Here is a 19,725-nt window from a genome sequence, read left to right on the forward strand (position 1 = left end):
GCTTCAGGGGAGATGGAGATGGAGGAGGGGAAGCAGACAAAGTGACAGCCAATAGGAAAAACCAGCACCTGGTGAGAGGAGAAGGTACCCGACGGTGACCGAGCGTGTCCTGTCAGTGATGACAGCCTGAAGAAAGTGCGCTCGGCCACGGGCTACATACGCCGTAACATCTGGATGGTGGCAGCTGGTGAAGGCTCGCTGGTGCAGACCTGCGGCATCGCCGCTTAGTTTTAAGGTGAAGTGACACAGTGCATGAGTAACTGAACAGATTGAATCAGTCTGAAAAAGGGTCCCCACCTAAAACGTCACCCATCCACGTTCTCCTGAGGTGCTGCGTCCTGCTGAGTTATCTCAGCACTTTGTGTTGTTTTGTGTATCTGCGGTTCTTTGTTTCTACCTAATTTTTAAGGTAATTCCAAATTGTGTAAAATATGACCTGCACAAGGGTTTACAGAACATACTCTTGCGTAAGTTGGCGAGTGTATGTATAGTTAATCGGTATTGAGTTCATTTTTTATCCCTTTTTCTGGAGGTCATGCAATATTTATAGCATATTTATAGTCATACAGCACTGTCTCAAGCCCTTCAGTCCAACTCATCCTTGTTGACCAAGATGATCCATTTTAGCTAATCCGATTTGACTGCATTTGGCCCATATCTCTCTGAACCATGCTTACCCATGACCATGTCCAAAAGTATTTTAAATGTTGTTATTGTACCTGCCACAACTTGCTTCCTCTGACAGCTTGTCCCGCAATCCTATTTATATCAAATGGTGGAGAGAATCAAAAACTCATTGTTCTATCTGGGCATATGACAATAAAACACTCTTGACTCTTGACCCTCTATGTGGTAAAACCTGCGCTTGGATTCCTAATAAATCTTTCCCTCTCGCCTTATACCTACAGTATGCTCTCCAGATTCCCCTACCCTGGGGAGAAAGACTGCTTTCACCCTATCCCACCCATGATTTTATCAGATCACTCCTCATCCTTCTGCACTCCAAGGCATAAAATCCTAGCCTGCCTAATCTCTCCCTCTAAATCAGGGTCTTGCTTCCTAGCAACATCCTCATAAATCTCTGCACCTTTTTGTAGCGTAATGATAGTTTTCCTATAGCAGGGTGATCAAAGCTAAACACAATATCCCAAGTTTGGCCGCACTAATATCTTGTGCAACTATAACAGAACATCCCAATTTCTATACTCCATTACCTGACTGATGAAGGCTAATGTGCTAAAAGCCGCTGCCTTCACCCTATCTACCTGCAATGCTGCTTTCAGGGAACAATGTATTTGTGCTCCCTCTGCTTAACAACACTCCACAGGGCCATACTATTCACTGTGAATGTCCTACCCCAGTTTGACTTTCCAAAATGCAACTCATCAGTTATTTGAATTAAATTAAATTAGCCATTTCTCGGCCTATTTACCTGGGTGATTGAGATCCTGCTGCAATTCTTGATAACCATTTTTACGGTCTACAATGCCACCTACAATTTGTTTTTAATCTATTTGCTTTTAGGCTTGGAGTACCTATTAACAATTAAGAATTGAAGTTTTGCATGAAGAAAGTTGAAAATAAATTAAATACTAAAATTGAATCTGAAGAACAAGTAAATACTGCATAGTCGACATGGAAAAGCAGAAACTGTAATCTTGAGCAACAGACAAACTGCTAAAGGATCAGGCAACATCTATGGAAGGAATGGGCATTTTGATTCAGGCTCGGAAGGTGCCTGACCTGAAACATTGTCTATTTCCCTTTCACAGATGTTGCCTGACCCGCTGTGTTCATCCAGCAGTCTGTTTATTGCACATGTTAAATTCTCATGCTTTTGGTTGTAATTTTAAGCACAAAAGTACATAGGTTTAAAATAAATCATCATCATGGGCTGGAATTTGCAGAAAAACGAGGAACTGGAAGGACGACTGTCAATCACACAGACACACGCACACACACAGATACGCATACAGACGCGCACACACGCATACAGACAGAGAGAGAGAGAGAGACACACACACACACACACACACACAGACAGACAGACAGACACAAACGTACACTCAGACAGACACACACACACACACAGACAGACAAAGACGCGCACACACACACACACACAGACAGAGACACACACACAGACAGACAGGCACACAGACAGAGACACACACACAGACAGACACACACACACACTGCAGAGCCAAGGTGATGCACACACCGCGATGAACAGGAGGGTTGGCGCTGTAATTAAGACGGCTAAAGCACAGTGTATGGTAAATCCTTTTTAAAAAAGGGGGGGGGGGGAAGGAGGAGTAGAGACAACTTTTCCCCCCAATGAGCCAATGAAATTCACCGGTCAGCACCAGCTCCAACCTACAAGAACCTTTGACCTCCTGGCGACCCACTAGGATCTCCTGGCGACCCACCTACGGCTCGAGAATTCTCGCTGATCTCCATGGTGACTTCATTCTAGTCGCCGCTAATTTTTCAACATGTTGAAAAATTCTCGGCGACCATAATGAGGCCGCGAATAGTTTCCAAAATGTGGGAACTCCTCACGACCATGAAGGCGACTCCCCGGCAACCACCCGCGAACATGTGACGACAATGTGGCCACTGCAAAGTCTTCTGCAGTCGCCTAAGTGGGACAGGCCCATTAGTCATTTCCTGGGACTTAAGTGACACTGCCATTTGTGTTCTCTGTAAAGAGCTAAATCATTGCTTCAGCACTATAAAAATTGGTGATTGCAAAAACACTGATACTTAAAACAAAAGATGTGTGATTGGAAACTTGAGCAACATTTATATTTCTCACATTCGTTTCTGATTTAATGAACACAAGATAAATCCAAAGAGAATCGCCCAACACACTACATTAATAGAAGCGATTGTATCGTCTGCTTGTAAGAGCAGTTTTAAAACTGAAAATTAGAATCCCTCTTCACTTAAATTGGGGTTACCTTCACTGATGCACTTTTAATGATGCTTGAAAGCGTGAGATGTGTTCTCCCTTCAGGCATTGTTCCCTGCAGCTTTATCAATTGTTTTGTAGCTCAATTGTATAACAGGTTTTCTTGATGTGAATCCAAACAACATGCTGTATTTTAAATACACAATTATCGAAAGTAGACAAAGGGTGCAAAACCAGTTCTGAGGTACCACACCCTATGGAACTTTGTGCAAATTAACCATGAAGGTTTGGGTGGTTTACAGGTGCATTAGTGAAAGCATTGTGTTGGATATCACTGCTTTGATTGGCAACTATTCTGACTGCGTGTATGGGTGTACGACTGCAGGAATTTGCCGAGTTGTGAACATTGCCAAGTCCATTGTGCAGCCCTTCCTCCCTCCATTGTCTCCATCCATACTTTTTATCGTTGCCCCCTGGAAAACAGACAATGTAATCCAGGACCACTCACACCCCCTTATTCTTTCTTCTCTCACATGTCGAGCAGAAGATACAAAAGAACGTACCACCAGATTCAGGAACAGTTTCTTCCCTGCTGTTATCAGACTCTTGAACAAGCCTCTCATGCTAATGATGAACTCCTAATCTACATAATTGCAGCCTTTTCAATTTAATTTAAATCAGTATTTTCTTTGCAGCTATAATGCTTCTAAAAGTACACAAAGTGCTGGATTAACTCAGCAGTTCCGACAGTATTTCTGGAGAACATGGGTAGGTGATGTTTCGGATCGAGACCCTTCAGACTGTAGAGGGGGAGAAGAAATCTGGAAGAGGAGAGGCAGAACACAGCGTGGCAGCTAATAGATGGGCACAAGCAAGAGAGTTGATAGCCAGATTGTTGGAACAAAGACCAGAGATAAAATCAGAAAGTGTGAGACAGAATTGTGAAACCAGAGGCAGGAAAGTGGGGGGCAGGGAGAAATAATTTTGTGTACCTGAGAAATAAGTTCAGTTTTGTTTATTGTCATGCATACTGAGGTACTTTGAAAAGTTTTTGTAGTGTGCTAACCAGTCAGCAGATAGGCAATACATGATTACAATCGAGCTATTCAGTGTACAGAGAGATTCAAAAGTGTAATGAGTGATTGCAGATCTGCTTCTGTGATTAGCACACAAATAGTCGCTTGGGATGCCTGGCGCCGTCTTGCAAACTGAATAAGTGAGGCAAAACGGAGGGGGTGGTTAGTTACAGGTTACCTAAAATTGGAGAATTCAATGTTCATGCTGTGGGGTTGTCAGCTAGCTAGCCAAGTGGAATATGAGGTGCTATCCAAACAAGTTGGAATGTGACCTCACTCTGGCATTCGAGGAGGCACAGGACAGAGATCAATAGGGGAACGGGGAAGTTAAAATCATTAACCTGGAGATCCTGGAGGCCTTGGCAGACCAAATTTGTTCAGTGAAACGGTTGCCTAGTCTACGCTTAGTATCACTGATGTACAGGAGGCCATATTGGGAACACCAGATGCAGTAGATGAGATTAGAGGGGGTGCACAGGAACGTCCGGGTCTAACCGGGAAGGACTGCTAGGGTCCCTGGATCGATGCGAGGGAGGAGGTATAGGGACAGTTGTTATTTTCCCCTGCAACCACTGGAAATGTAACGGGGTGAATGGTCTGCAGAGGCTTTCAATTTCTAGGCGCCTATTACCCCATCTTCACCATGGACGTCTAGCCCTTTCCAACACCCGTACCAGGAAGTTCTCAAGGCCCTCCGTTTCTTTCTCCAACAGAGACCCAATCAATTTCCCTCAACTGATACTGGCAGTACGTGTCCTCACCCTGAACAATTTACTTGACTCTTCACTTACTTCAAGTTCAAGGTGTTGCTACGAGCACGTGCATGTCCCCCAGCTTTATGCCTATTTTTTGTCGGTTACGTCAAATGCATCTTGTTACAGGTGTACACTGGCGCAATCCCCCAACTCTATTCCCACCGCACCAATGACTGCATCAGCTCCTGCACCACCTCCTGCACCTGTGCAGAACTTGTTGATTTCATTAACTTCACCACTAACTTCCACCCTGCACTCAAATTCACCTGGACTAAGTCCAACACCTCTCTCCCCATTCCTGATCGCACTGCCCCCATCACAGGGGACCTGATGTCTACCGTAAATGGTAGGGAATTGAAGAATGCAGGTGAACAGAGGGATCTGGGAATAACTGTGCACAGTTCCCTGAAAGTGGAATCTCATGTAGATAGGGTGGTAAAGAAAGCTTTTGGTGTGCTGGCCTTTATAAATCAGAGCATTGAGTATAGAAGTTGGGATGTAATGTTAAAATTGTACAAGGCATTGGTGAGGCCAGAGGAGATTTGTACAAGGCATTGGAGAGTACAGAGGAGATTTACTAGAATGTTGCCTGGGTTTCAGCAACTAAGTTACAGAGAAAGGTTGAACAAGTTAGGGCTTTATTCTTTGGAACGCAAAAGGTTAAGGGGGGACTTGATAGAGGTCTTTAAAATGATGAGAGGGATAGACAGAGTTGATGTGGATAAGCTTTTCCCACTGAGAGTAGGGAAGATTCAAACAAGGGGACATGACTTGAGAATTAAGGGACAGAAGTTTAGGGGTAACATGAGGGGGAACTTCTTTACTCAGAGAGTGGTGGCTGTGTGGAATGAGCTTCCAGTGAAGGTGGTGGAGGCAGGTTCGTTTTTATCATTTAAAAATAAATTGGATAGTTATATGGACGGGAAAGGAATGGAGGGTTATGGTCTGAGCGCAGGTATATGGGACTAGGGGAGAATACGTGTTCGGCACGGACTAGAAGGGTCGAGATGGCCTGTTTCCGTGCTGTAATTGTTATATGGTTATTATATGGTTATAAATCTACTGACTCCCAAAGTTATCTAGACTATACTTCTTCCCACTTTGCCTCTTGCTGAGATCCTACCCCTTGCACTCAATTTCTCATTCTCCACTGCATCTGTTCCCAAGATGAGACTTTCCATTCTAGGACATCTAAAATGTTATCTTTCTGTTGTAAACGTTTTTACACCCCCTCTGTCGTCACCCCCCCACACACACACCACCATCTCTGTCTTAGATGGATCCCTCATCCGTGCCTCATCTACGTCCGGTAGTCTGTTCTTAATTCCCTCCACCCCGCAGACGGAACAAGCTTAGTGTTCCCTGGTCCTCGCCTTTCACCCCCACCAGCTGCTGCATCCAACAAATCATCCTCTGACATTTCTGTCACATCCAATGTGATCCTATCACCATTCACATCTTCCCATCTCTGTCCCTTTCCATCTTCCACAGAGACTGCTCCCTCTGCAACTCCTTGGTTCATTCATCCCTTCCCACCCAGATCACCCCCTCCTCAGGTACTTGCTCCTGCAAATGCAGGAGATGTGACACCTGTCCCTATACATACTTCCTTGCCTCATCCAGGGACACCAGCAGTCCTTCCAGGTCCTTCATGTGCACCTCCTCTAACCTCACCTACTGCATCCAGTGTTTCTCCTGTACATCAGCGAGACCAAGTATAGACTTTACGACATTTTCACCGAACACTTGCGCTAGGTCTGCAGAGGCCTTCTTGATCTTCCGGTTACTCAGCATTTTAACTCCCCTTTCCGTTCCCATACTGACCTTTCTGTCCTGGGGCACCTCCATCGCCAGAGTGAGGCCAACATGCAAACTGGAGGAACAGCACCTCGTATTCCCCTTGGGTAGCTTACAACCCTATGGTATTAACAATGAATTCTCCAATTTTAGAAGTTCTAACTAACCCCCATCCCCACCACAACATCTTTCCCCTTTTTCTGCATCCCCCCTCCCTCTTCTCTCCTTCTGTGCCCCACCTGGACTCCCACCTATTTCTCCCCTCCACTCTTTTCTTCCTCTGGCTCCACAATTCACAATTCCAATTCTGTCTCACACCTTCAGGTTTTATCTCTGGCTTTTGTTTCAATCATCAATATATCAAAAACTCCCCTTCACCTGTGTCCCACTTTCACTGCCACGCTTTGTTCTGCATCTCCATTCTTCCAGCTTTCTTCCCCTCCTCCACACCCTTACAATCAGTCTCAACCCAAAATGTCATCCACCCAAGTTCTTCAGAAATGCTGCCTGAGCCCAGGGCCGGTTTTAGGAGGTGCGGGGCCCAATTGGGAACAATTTTCATAGAAATATAAATATATAATTATAAATGAGTCATATTCAGGCACGTGGCGTAAGTAAATTACTCAGGGTAGGGAGTCAGTCGGCTTTTAAAAAATTGTAAATCGCGCATGCACAGATTGTTCTCTCCGTAAAAATATAAAAAGAAAAAGAAAGAAAGTAACAATTCAATGCGTGCTGGAGGAACTCAGCGGGCAAGGCGGCACCCACGGAAGGAACGGACCAGGAGCTGCCACGGGACAGGACTCTCCCACCCCCACCTGAACAGAAAGGAGCCGCAGATGCAGCCATCGCCGCAAAACGTCAAATGATTCCGGGAATGCTGAGGCGACAGGGTGAGAGAGAGGGAGTGAGAGAGACGAGATGGGGAGCGGGAGAGAGAGTGCGAGAGAGAGAGACGGAGGGAGAGAGCAAAAGACAGAGAGACACAACATGGGTCGGTAGGTGAATGACTACCTGCGCAACAAGAAGAAGCCCGTGCTCGCGGTCCGGAGCCCTCAATCATGATGTGAGTTTTAAGAAATTCTCAATGTGTCATCAATACATTGATCTACATTCCTCAGTAAATGTAATTATGTTTTGACCAAGTATTAATGACGCCGTGTTCCTTTCAATAAAATTCACGGAAGTCCCGTGTCAGTGCAAAGCAGCAAAATCAGGTGGAGTGACTGTTTAGCAGCCTCACAGCCTGTGGCAGGAAGCTGTTTAGCAGCCTGGTTGTCCGGGCTTTGATGCTACAGTATCTCTTGCCTGATGGCAGGAGATCCAGGTGTGTGTGGAGGGGGTGCAGTTTGTCCTTAGCTATTCTTTGTTGTTTTTTCAGACAGCGACTCTGGAACAGTTCTTGTACCGAGGATAGGGAGACGCCAATGATCCTCTCTGCTCCCCTCACTACCCTCTGCAGAGCCTTTCTGTCTGAGCAGTTACAGTTGGAGTACCACGTGTTCTTGCAGTACGTGAGTACAGACTCCACTGTGTCCCTGTAAAAAGTCCTGAGGATGTTGGTGGGGAGTGAGGCCTATTTGAGTTTCCTCAGTGCAGTCGCTGATGGGCCCGTTTGACAATCCCAGTGGTGTTCCTGGACCAGGTGAGACTGTCTGTAATCTGTACTTCGAGGAACGTTATGCTCTCCACTCTCTCCACCGATGTGGTGCCACTGATGTTGAGGGGTGTGTGTTTTGGCTGCGACCTCCTGAAGTCGACAATCATCTCCTTTGTTTTGTTGACGTTTAATGCTAAATTGTTGGGATGGCATGGGAGGATTTCGAAAGATATATGGGAGGAAAGCCTACAATACATATTCTACTGTTCTTTAAATGTCAGGCATTGCTTGATACAATTTAAAGTATTGCATAGGTTATACTACTCAAAGACCAAATTGAACAAGATCTTCCCAACTGTCTCTCCTCTTTGTGATAAATGTCACTTTCAAGAAGCCACCCTAACTCATTCTTTTGTATCCTGTATAAAAATACAAAACTTCTGGACGGAAATATTCAATATATATTCTAAAACACTTAAAATTCAATTGGAGCCAGATTCAAAACTAATAATATTAGGAATGTCAGAGGGCTGCCCTAATCTAACAATCTCAAAGACGCTTCCTTGACTATGGTTTAATAACTGCGAAAAAACTTATACTTAAATTCTGGAAAAAGATAACGGTCCCCACAGTGAAGATGTGGATCACAGAAATGACCGAGACTCTACATCTAGAAAAAATAAGGCTTGTCTTGACTGACAAACCAGATCAATTTTCCAAAATATGGTCTCCTTTTATTGAATTTCTTCAACAACATAATGGTTGAACACAAACTCAAAACCGACGCTAGGGTCGGGTGAGCGGGCATATGGAAGGGCAGTGGGATATATCTCCGTTTCTTTCACTTCTTCGTTAGTTCTGGGGTTTTTCTTTTTTCTTTTTCGTGCCTTTCTCGAAATTCTTTCTTTTTTTCTTTCTTCTTTCTTTCCTTTTTTCCTTTTTCTTTTTTTCCGATTTAGTTATTAGTTTATAAAATGTTAAAACTGAAGCAGTATGAAAATTGTATAACTGTTATGTCGATTACTTTCTCTTGTACACTTGCTTCTAATAAAATTAATATTTTTTAAAAAATAAAAAAATTTCAGGTCACCCAAGTTAGATGTTTCATATTTGTTTCTGAATGCTTCAATCTATAATAACTGAACATTTCATTGTTTTCTTAATTTTTTTTAAAGTTATGGGCTTTTGACTGTCCTCGATCACAGCTTTTGTGTTAAGTCAATGGAAAAGCAATAGGGAACAAGATGCTAATTTCTGAGTATGAAAATGGCCATAACATTTTTAATACTGAAGATATGAAAGTGAATTAGGTATCAAATTAAAGTTCTTTTTATGCTTTATCTGATGGGATAAATTACAGGGTCTATTTTTTAAATCTCAACATTTTGTAACATTCCTACTACATGACATTAAAAAAAATATCTTCAGCTAAATTCCGATAGTGTTTTCAAGATAAACAAATCTTTACCTCACACAATAGATCTATTTAAAGTAATTTTTACAGGAACTAGTTTCATAGAAATGTAGAAAAATAGGTGCAGGAGTAGGCCATTCAGCCCTTTGAGCCAGCACTGCCATTCAATATGACCATGGCTGATCATCTAAAATCAGTACCTGTTTTTTCCCCATATCCCTTGATTCCTTTAGCCCTAAGAGCTAAATCTAGCTTTCTCTTGAAAACATCCACTGAATTGACCTTCACTGCCTTTTGTGGCAGAGATTTCCACAGATTCACCAATCAATGGGTGAAATTTGTTTTCCTCAAATCAGTCCTAGATGGCCTACCGCTTATTCTTAAACAGTGACCGCAGGTTCTGGACTCCCCAACATCGGGAACATTTTTCCTGCATCTAGCCTGTCAAATTTTATGATCCCCTCTCATCCATCCATCCATCCATCCACCCATTCTTTCATCATACGTCAGCCCCGCCATCCCGGGAATTAACCTGGTGAACCTAGGCTGCACTCCCTCAGTAGTAATAATGTCCTTCATGAAATTAGGAGACCAAATTTGCACACAATACTCCAGGTGCGGTCTCACCTGGGCCCTGTACAACTGCAGTAGGACCTCCTTGCTCCTAAACTCAAATCCTCTTGCAATGAAGGCCAACATGCCATTAGCTTTCTTTACTGCCTGCTGTACCTGCATGCTTACTTTCAGTGACTGATGTACAAGCACACCCAGGTCTCATTGCACCTCCCCTTTTCTTAATCTGACACCAGCCAGATAATAATCTGCCTTCCTGTTCTTGACACCAAAGTGGATAGCCTCACATTTACCCACATTATACTGCATCTGCCCACTCACCCAACCTATCCAAGTCACCCTGCAACCTCATAGCATCCTCATTGCAGCTCACACTGCCACCCAGTTTTGTGTCATCTGCAAACTTGGAGATGTTACATTTAATTCCCTCGTCTAAATCGTTAATATATATTGTAAATAACTGGGGTCCCAGAACAGAGTCTTGCGGCACCCCACTAGTCACTGCCTGCTAGTCTGAAAAGGGTCCGTTAATTCCTACTCTTTGCTTACTGTCTGCCAACCAATTCTCTATCCATGTCAATACCCAACCCCCAATACTATGTGCTCTAGTTCTGCACACTCATCTCTTGTGTGGGACCTTGTCATGGGTTTTTATAAGTTCAGATGCACCATATCCACTGGCTCCCCCTCATCCATTCTACTTGTTACATACTCAAAAAATTCCAGAAGATTAGTCAATCATGATTTTCCCTTCTTAAATCCATGCTGACTTTGACCAATCCTGTCACTGCATTCCAAATGCTAAACGATCCTGTCACTGCTTTCCAAATGCTAATTCTGGGTTTGAGATTGAAATATTTTTTTTCACGTCATTAAACTTTTTGCTTCCTCACACATTGCCACTTGAAGTTCCCTGTTGGATTTCCTCCAATATGTATTGTGTTTTCTTTCAGCATCAAAATGGGTTTTGCCAAAATTAAAATAGACTTAAGAGCATAGCTATGGGATTAGTAGACTTTGTTGCTGAATTCTTTGCATGAATGTGTCAATTTGTTTTTAATGTTTAATAAAATGCATCCCCATGGTTTCATCAGATAAGTTATTGATGCAAACTACGCCCTGAGACAAGTTTGTGGCTTTGTGATGTGTTGTGACCGATCAATCAGCAAATGATAACATCTTCTTATAAGACACGAATCATCTATTCTACCTGCGCAAGATATGACAGCTATTTGTCCTTTTGTTTTCTGGCATTTATGCACATAATCAGTGTACAAAGACATTGCAGTTGTCAACAAAATGTGTCTGCACTAAGGAAAATGCACAGTCATTAATGTGGATGCATACTGTAGCACAGTACTGTGCAGAATCAGGTCCTTTGGCCCACATTGTCTATGCTGAAGAAAGATGTCAAGTTAAACTAATCTCCTCTGCCTGCTTGCGATCCATATCTCTCCATTCCCTGGATATCCATGTGCGTATCTAAAAGCCTCTTAAATCATCCTATCATATCTGCCACCACCACCACCAACCCTGGCATCATTCCTTACCACTCTATTAACAGCTAACCTATGTCAAAAATTCTGGTTTCTGTCAACCCTGCAACAAGCCATTCTTGTGTCTTTTTCAGTTCGGGCTGAAACGATTATGAATGATTTTTTCAAATATTATTATTAAATTTATAGGAAGTCAATGGGAGGGCTGGGTATTTTGGGTGGTGTCTGGTTATACAGTACTAAGATTCTGCTCTTTAGTTTGACCCTTTAAATTCCTGTTTTGGTGGCGATATGGGATAACATACCTGCATGTTCCTCAACTGAATCCTCACCTGCGTTTATTCTTTGACCCCTATTCTGCTCTTACTCCCTGTGCTCCCAGATGGAACAAGAATAAGTGTTCTCCTGATCCTTACTTTTCACCCCACCAGCCTCTGCATGCAGCACATTATTCTCCGATATTTCTGCAACCTTCAACATGATGCCATCACCCATCTAATTTTCCCATCCCCAAAACCCTTTCTGCTTTTCAGAGAGATCGCTCCCTCTGTAACTCCTTGATTCACTCAAATCTTCCTACCCAAATCCTCCCCTCCACATACATTCTCCTACAACCGCTGGAGATGTGCCATTCTCCCTATACCTCCTCCCTCACGTCCGTCCAGGGGCCACAATGGCCCATCCGGGTGAGACGGAGGTTCACATGCACCTCCTCTAACCTCTTCTACTGCATGTAGCCTCCTTTGCATTGGCTGGACCAAGTGCAGTCTAGGTCCGCCAAGGCCTGCTGGGGCTCCCAGTTGCTAACCTTTTAAACTCCCCTAAAGTTAGGAGTGTTAATTCTAATTTCTGTCTTGGGATCCTCCAGTGCCAGACTGAGGCCACACACAAACTGTAGGAACAGCACCTCTTTGGGTAGCTTCCAATCCAATGGCATGAACATTAAATTCTCCAATTTTAGGTAACTAATCTACAAAACCCCCCTGTCCTTTTTTATCCCCTCTCCTCTTTATACCCCATCTGGACATGCACCCATTTCTCCTTTTCCCCTTTCCCTCGTTCCCTTCTGCCTATATTCCTTCCTCTGGCACAACATTTCACGCCTTTTCTCTACTTATCTCTTACCTTTCTACCTTTTGTCTATTTTCCCAATTAAAATCCCCCATCACCTGACAGGCACAGATGGCCTTCCATTTTAAACCCATCTTGCGATCATCATCCTCCGGATTGATTTAGTCATGTCGAATAAGATAACTGCTTGAGCTGAACATAATAAAATAGTCTTTGTTCAATGATGATGTCAGTCATTAATGCACCAAATGCAAAATACTGGATTGAAATTCAGTCAAGTTTCGTTACACCAGCTGAATGGTGTTGAAAAAACTGATTAAACTGATTAAATCCTATAGACAGTTTGTGCCAATTATCTTTTATTAACAGACTGGTATTGCAATCCAGTCTCCATTTAAATAAACATTTAGTTATTTTTGCAGGAAATGGGCAGGACCATTACAATATATTTGTATATAATTGTATATATAACTGTATATAACTCTGGGCATCTAAATTAGGAGCTGGAGTAGACCCTTTGCACTTGCTCTGCAAGTTAGAAAGCTTATGGCTGGTTTGATTGTAGCCTTAAGTCTGCATTCAGAGAAAATATTGTAATTTTTAAACAGTGTCTCCATTTCTATATTTCTCCACAAGAGAAAACATCCTCTCTGCATTTGTGCTGTGAAACCCTTTCAGGAGCACATGTTTCAGTCAAAATTCCTCTGTTCTAAACTCCAGCGTGTACTAGCCTAGCCTGATAAGTTCCAGGTCAGTCTAGCAAACAGGTCAGTCAAGCAAAACTTCCTTTAGCCGCTACCAATACATTAACAATTATCCTTGAACAAATAAAAACATTACTCTATGCAGTACTCCAGATGTCTCATTAGTGTCCTAAATCCGAAACATAACCTAGTTTAAGATTCAATTCTGTTCCCAATGAATTCAGTATACTCTGAGCTATCTGACATCGATGGGGAGAGGAGGGATGCTAGTTGCATGAACATTACTCTAAAGAAGAACATTTTTGTACACATGACTAGCTGCATGGAGAGCAAAGGTTTGAGGGAATATGGGCCAAGTTAGCAGGCAAATGGGATTAGTTTACATGTGGCATCATGGTCAATAAAGACAAATTAAGCAACAGGACATGTTTCCATGCTGTATTAACTGTATTAACTCGTATACACTCATATTCAATGCATAGACTTTAAATACATTACAAAGTATGTCTTCTTCTTTCCATTTAAAATCATATTTTTCACTGCAATTCTACACTACACATTATTTAGCAATGTTACAACATTTTGAGATTTAAAAAATCAATTCTGCAATTTATCCCATCAGATAAAGCATAAAAAGAAGTTTAATTTGACACCTAATTCACTTTCATATCTTCAGTATTAAAAAAGTTATAGAAACATAGAAAATAGGTGCAGGAGTAGGCCATTCGGCCCTTCGAGCCTGCACCGCCATTCAATATGATCATGGCTGATCATCCAACTCAGTATCCTGTACCTGCCTTCTCTCCATACCCCCTGATCCCTTTAGCCAACAAGGGCCACATCTAACTCCCTCTTAAATATAGCCAATGAACTGGCCTCAACTACCTTCTGCGGCAGAGAATTCCAGAGATTCATTGTGAAAAAGGTTTTCCTCATCTCGGTCCTAAAAGATTTCCCCCTTATCCTTAATCTGTGACCCCTTGTTCTGGACTTCCCCAACATCGGGAACAATCTTCCTGCATCTAGCCTGTCCAACCCCTTAAGAATTTTGTACGTTTCTATAAGATCCCCCCTCAATCTTCTAAATTCTAGTGAGTACAAACCGAGTCTATCCAGTCTTTCTTCATATGAAAGTCCTGACATCCCAGGAATCAGTCTGGTGAACCTTCTCTGTACTCCCTCTATGGCAAGAATGTCTTTCCTCAGATTAGGAGACCAAAACTGTATGCAATACTCCAGGTGTTGTCTCACCAAGACCCTATACAACTGCAGTAGTACCTCCCTGCTCCTATACTCAAATCCTTTTGCTATGAATGCTAACATGCCATTCGCCTTCTTCACTGCCTGCTGCACCTGCATGCCTACTTTTAATGACTGGTGTACTATGACACCCAGGTCTCGTTGCATCTCCCCCTTTCCTAATCGGCCACCATTCAGATAATAGTCTACTTTCCTGTTTTTGCCACCAAAGTGGATAACCTCACATTTATCCACATTATACTGCATCTGCCATGCATTTGCCCACTCACCCAGCCTATCCAAGTCACCTTGCAGCCTCCTAGCATCCTCCTCACAGCTAACACTGCCCCCCAGCTTCGTGTCATCCGCAAACTTGGAGATGTTGCATTCAATTCCCTCGTCCAAATCATTAATATATATCGTAAATAGCTGGGGTCCCAGAACTGAGCCTTGCGGTACCCCACTAGTCACTGCCCGCCATTGTGAAAAGGACCCGTTTACTCCTACTCTTTGCTTCCTGTCTGCCAGTCAGTTCTCTATCCACATCAATAATGAACCCCCAATACCGTGTGCTTTAAGTTTGTATACTAATCTCTTATGTGGGACCTTGTCGAAAGCCTTCTGAAAGTCCAGATATAACACATCCACTGGTTCTCCCTTATCCACTCTACTAGTTACATCCTCGAAAAATTCTATAAGATTTGTCAGACATGATTTACCTTTCATAAATCCATGCTGACTTTGTCCAATGATTTCACCACTTTCCAAATGTGCTGCTATCCCATCTTTAATAACTGATTCTAGCAGTTTCCCCACTACCGACGTTAGACTAACTGGTCTGTAATTCCCTGTTTTCTCTCTCCCTCCCTTTTTAAAAAGTGGTGTTACATTAGCTACCCTCCAATCCTCAGGAACTACTCCAGAATCTAAAGAGTTTTGAAAAATTATCACTAATGCATCCACTATCTCTGAGGCTACTTCCTTAAGTACTCTGGGATGCAGCCTATCTGGCCCTGGAGATTTATCGGCCTTTAATCCCTTCAATTTACCTAACACCACTTCCCGGCTAACCTGGATTTCACTCAGTTCCTCCATCTCATTTGACCCCCGGTCCCCTGCTATTTCCGGCAGATTATTTATGTCTTCCTTAGTGAAGACAGAACCAAAGTAGTTATTCAATTGGTCTGCCATGTCCTTGTTCCCCATGATCAATTCACCTGTTTCTGACTGCAAGGGACCCACATTTGTTTTAACTAATCTTTTTCTCTTCACATATCTATAAAAGCTTTTGCAGTCAGTTTTATGGTCCCTGCCAGTTTTCTTTCATAATCTATTTTCCCTTTCCTAATTAAGCCCTTTGTCCTCCTCTGCTGGTCTCTGAATTTCTCCCAGTCCTCTGGTAGGCTGCTTTTTCTGGCTAATTTGTACGCTTTTGTTTTGATACTATCCCTGATTTCCCTTGTTATCCACGGATGCACTACCTTCCCTGATTTATTTTTTTGCCAAACTGGGCCATTTTCGTACTCGGAAATTAGCATCATGTTCCCTATTGCTTTTCCATTGACTTAACACAAAAGCTGTGATCAAGGACAGTCAAAAGCCCGTAACTTTCTTAAAAATTAAGAGAACTGAAAGACATTTTCAGTTATTATAGATTGAAGCATTCTGAAACAAATATGAAACAATCTTACTTGGATGACCTGAAATTAAAGCATATAATTAGTTAGTTACCCAATTGTAGCTAATTACAAAATTCAATTCCTAGATCTAAACATCGATCCATTTCTTAAGAAAAGATCAACACTTTTAAATAGCCTAAGAGTCCAAATAACATTCACACAAGAATTCACAATATAACATGATTTTAAAATCTCATTGTCATGAATTTATAGGCCAAATGGAAGGAATTTAGTGTTTAATTCCTGTAAATTAATGGCCTGCGAGTGAGATTTTGTGGAACGCGATCGATTGGAACGTTGCGGTTGCGGTGAATTTAAATCACATATCGGCAGGAAAAACACTGCCAGTTCGTATGGGGCCAAAATCACAGTTTCGCAACGTAAAATGTGGATTAAGGTCATCCTAAGAAGCACTTTTATATGTAAAATAAACGGCTTTCCTTTCGCTGTCCCATACCTGAAATCCGTCCCCGTTGTCGGCGTTCACGGCATTAGAAGCGCCTTTTTAGTTTACTCCAGCGCTGAAATGGTTCAATGATTAAAAAATAAAATTCACAGAACGGCAGTCGGAACAAATCTTCAGCGTTAACTAGCTCCCCGAGAAAATATAATCCAGGACAGGCGGTAGAAAAACGCATTTTAACCCCCCCCCCAAAGGCGCCAAAGTCGAGCACACGGCCAGTGACAGAACTGCTGCGCCGCTGAAGGTAAGCTTTGTAACATACCTACATTATTCATGTAAAATACTGCCAAAATCAATTGAATTACTATACTTGCCATCACACGAAAGCCAAATCTTGGCTTGTTGCTTTTGATCATCTTTCAACTGCATTACTTTTCATCTTTCCATAATATTTGACATTTAAAAAAAAAAATGCTTAATACTCTTAGAAATTTTTGCCAGTTACATGAGAACTCCAAATGCATAAATACTGAATAAATTAATTTACTGTAATAACGTTCTGTTAACTTTTGTAGTTATTTGTAATGCCTGTGTGTAAATCATGACTAGGACATGCAGATCTTTCTGCAACTCAGATGACCTAATTTTGTCAGCATTTAGCAAAATTTGATGATCAGCCATGATCATATTGAATGGCGGTGCAGGCTCGAAGGGCCGAATGGCCTACTCCTGCACATATTTTCTATGTTTCTACTGCTTGTTTCATCAGCAAACTATAGAGCTGTCTTGGGTGCCATCATTCAAGCAGTTTGTATAAAATGTGGAAACTTGAGGCCTGAGCATTGGTTTCCACAGCCATCAGGCTATTAAACCTGGCTCGGACAAAACTCTGATTATTAATAACCCATTGTCAGTTATTTGCACTTTATCATTTTATTTATTCATGTGTGTATATATTTATATTATAGTATATGGACACACTTATCTGTTTTGTAGTAAATGCCTACTATGTTCTGTGTGCTGAAGCAAAGCAAGAATTTCATTGTCCTATACAGGGACACATGACAATAAACTCACTTGAACTTGAACTCATTATATTTTGCCACTCTTCCCCTTCCATAGATCACGGCACAACTCCCACCCAATTCTAATCACTGTAACAATTTTGTACCCCACACCTAACCCCAACAGCATCCTGAAACCTCCTTCCCTCCTCTCTCTTCTGAGCCCCCTTACCTCCACCATACTGCACCCCCTCAGAACACCCCCAGTCCCTTCCCTCCTCCCCTCCCTCCCCATTGCCGCCTTATTTCACATCTGGCCCCACCTCAAACTCCTGCTGCATCTTCACCATTCTCCCCTAATCTTCTCTCTGAGTTGAACAGTCTGACCTCAGTGGAGGCATCATAGCCAGACATAGTGCAAACTCCATCATCAAGTTCGCCGACGACACCACTGTTGTTGGATGAATCACAGATGGTGATGAGTCAGAGTATAGAAGTGAGATTGTCCAACTGACCAAATGGTGCCAGCACAACATCCTGGCTCTCAACATCAGTAAGAACAAGGAACTGATTGTGGACTTTGGTAGGCGAAGGATGAGGACCCACAACCCTGTTTACATCAATGGGACGATGGTGGAGAGGGTCCAAAAACTTCAAATTCCTGGGCATGCATATTTCCGAAGATCTTTCCTGGACCCAGCACACCGATGCAATTATAAAGAAGGCACATCAGCGACTCTACTTCCTGAAAAGATTACGGAGATTCGGCATATCGAAGAGGATTCTCCTAAACTTTTACAGGTGCACGGAAGAGAGCATTCTGACCGGTTGCATCATGGCCTGGTTTGGCAACTTGAACGTCCAGGAGCAGAAAATACTACAAAAAGTTGCAACCACTGCCCGTCCATCACCGGCTTTGACCTCCCCACCGTCGAAGGGATCGAATGTCATCACTGCCTCAAAAAGGTAGCCAACGTCATCAGAGACCCACACCATCCTGACCACACACTCATTTCACCATTGCCATTAGGAAGAAGGTACAGGAGCCTGAAATCTGTAGCATCCATGTTCAGGAACAGCTTCTTCCCTACAGCAATCAGGCTATTAAACACAACAACAAATAAGCTCTGAGCTCTGAACTGAAAAATACTATAATATTATTGCAGGACGGGACAGGAAGGTCGGAATGAGAGGGGGAATTGAAGTGCTGGGCCACCGGGAGATCAGGTTGGTTATCGCAAACTCAGTGGAGGTGTTGGGCGAAGCGATCGCCAAGCCTACGCTTGGTCTCACCAATGTAGAGCAGCTGACACCTAGAGCAGCAGATGCAATAGATGAGTTTGGAGGAGGTACAGGTGAACCTCTGCCTCACCTGGAAAGACGGCTTGGATCCTTGGATGGAGTCAAGGGGGGGAGGTAAAGCGACCAGTGTAGCATTTCCTGCGGTTGCAAAGGAAAGTAACAGGGCAGGGTTTGGGTGGGAAGGGACGAATTGACCAGGGATTAGTTAGGGTAATCACGTCATCCTTGATCCGCCAGCCTGCCAAATAAGTAATATATTTATATGCATTCTGAGAGTTTCTGCTTAATCTCTGAATCATCATTGTTAAATATTCAAATGGTGATAGATTTGACCGCAGGCATGGTTCAGAAAATGTTTTGGAATTCCCAAAATAGAACAAGTGTTCTTTGCCAATGGAAAGAATAGTTATGAGAAAAATGAGATTAATATTACATTACAACATTAAAATTTAGTGTTGCAAATTTATTAATGTTTCTACCAAATCACTTCAACTCAGATTAATCTGATTGGCATCAAACCTGTTTTTAGATAGAATTTATTGTATATTTTGAACTATTGCCTCACATCCCGACCTTTGAGATCTTATAAATTATACATCCTTGAAACTGTTGACATTTCTAGCAACTACGCCTCAATGGTCTGGAAATACAATAGAAAAAATGAATTGCATTGAACACAATGCCTTTTGTGGCCTGAG

The sequence above is a fragment of the Amblyraja radiata genome, chromosome 1, assembly GCF_010909765.2.
Source record: "Amblyraja radiata isolate CabotCenter1 chromosome 1, sAmbRad1.1.pri, whole genome shotgun sequence".
Classification (NCBI taxonomy): domain Eukaryota; kingdom Metazoa; phylum Chordata; class Chondrichthyes; order Rajiformes; family Rajidae; genus Amblyraja; species Amblyraja radiata.